This window comes from Benincasa hispida, chromosome 11 (assembly GCF_027475165.1).
Source record: "Benincasa hispida cultivar pf3 chromosome 11, pf3_genome.v1.1, whole genome shotgun sequence".
In the NCBI taxonomy this organism is placed as follows: Eukaryota; Viridiplantae; Streptophyta; class Magnoliopsida; order Cucurbitales; family Cucurbitaceae; genus Benincasa; species Benincasa hispida.
This window is the reverse complement of record NC_143488.1, coordinates 37354945-37356299: the sequence shown is the minus strand read 5'-3', so window position 1 is coordinate 37356299 and position 1355 is coordinate 37354945. Positions and strand designations below refer to the sequence as shown.

The following is a 1355-nucleotide window of genomic DNA, read 5'->3' as shown; positions in this document are numbered from 1 at the left end:
ATGAGAATGACTATCTCCATTGGTATGACCCCTTTTGGTTTGAAACCAAAAAGCAAAGCCATGAGGGTTTATGCCCAAAGTGGACAATTTCATACCATTGTGGAGATAGTTTGAGTGTCGTTGACCCTATAAAAAAGAATGTATATACAAATCTTATTGGCACATTGCTTGATATTCCTAGTAAAACAAAGGATGGAATAAAGACTCGATTAGAATCGGTAGAACTAAACATTAGATCAGAGTTAGCTCCTCAAGTAGGAGAGAAAAATATATTTTTACCTCCCGCATGTTATATACATTAACACGAGCTGAGAAATTGATCTTTTGTAAGGTGCTATTAGAAATTAAAGTACCTGAAGGCTATTCATCGAACATTCAAAATTTAGTGTCACTCAAATATTTGAAACTTTACGAACTTAAGTCGTATGATCATCACATTCTTATGCAACAATTATTACCGGTAGCCATTCGTGATATTTTACCCAAACATATAAGACTTGCAATTACTCGCCTATGCTTCTTCTTTAATGCTATATGTTGCAAGGCGATCGATTCATCTTAGTTTAAGGGTATGCAAGAGGATATCGTTGTCACTCTATGCCCCTTAGAGAAGTATTTTCCTCCATCATTCTTCACAATAATGGTACACCTTGTAGTGCATCTCGTAAGAGAATTTGAGTTTTGTGGACCTGTTTATTTGAGGTGGATGTATCCTTTTGAACGATACACGAAAGTGTTGAAAACTTATGTACGAAATAGAAATAGACCAGAAGGATGTGTTGGAGAAAATTATATTGTTGAAGAGACTATAAATTTTTGTTCTGAATTCGTATCTGGTGTTAATTCTATTGGGCTAAACTTATCAACAAAGAAAGCAAATTCAAATATTGATAGAGCATTTTCAGCTGCTTCTTTTATCAGATCGAGTAGGGATGAGTTGGATCAAGCTCATCTTTATGTCATTCAAAATGTAAATGATGTGCTTTCTTACGTCGAGTATATAGATCTCCATCTTATTCTCGTTTTAGGTTACTTGATTATTCAATAATCTACTAACTTTGTCATTTATAATAGGCAACATATGTATATTTTGTCTAAGCTTAATTTTGGTAAAAATAAAAGTAGAAAGTGGCTTCAAAAAGAGCATAATCGTACATTCAATCGGTGGTTGTCCACACGGATAATCTCTAGAGACCTACTATTTGATGTATAATTAAATGTTAACTACTAAAATATTATGAAATATATTGTAGGTTGCACTAGCTCTCGAAGTTCCCAAAAATTCCATCACCTTCTTTGAGATGGATAGCTAATGGACCTTGTCCAACTGTGGCAAAATATTCTGGTTATGTGGT

General features: G+C 33.9%; 1 pseudogene; it reads left to right on the top strand.

The window, feature by feature from the left end:
- The first annotated feature begins 286 nt into the window (after positions 1-286).
- On the top strand, positions 287-1048 carry LOC150032611 (uncharacterized; annotated as a pseudogene).
- The last annotated feature ends 307 nt before the right edge of the window (positions 1049-1355 follow it).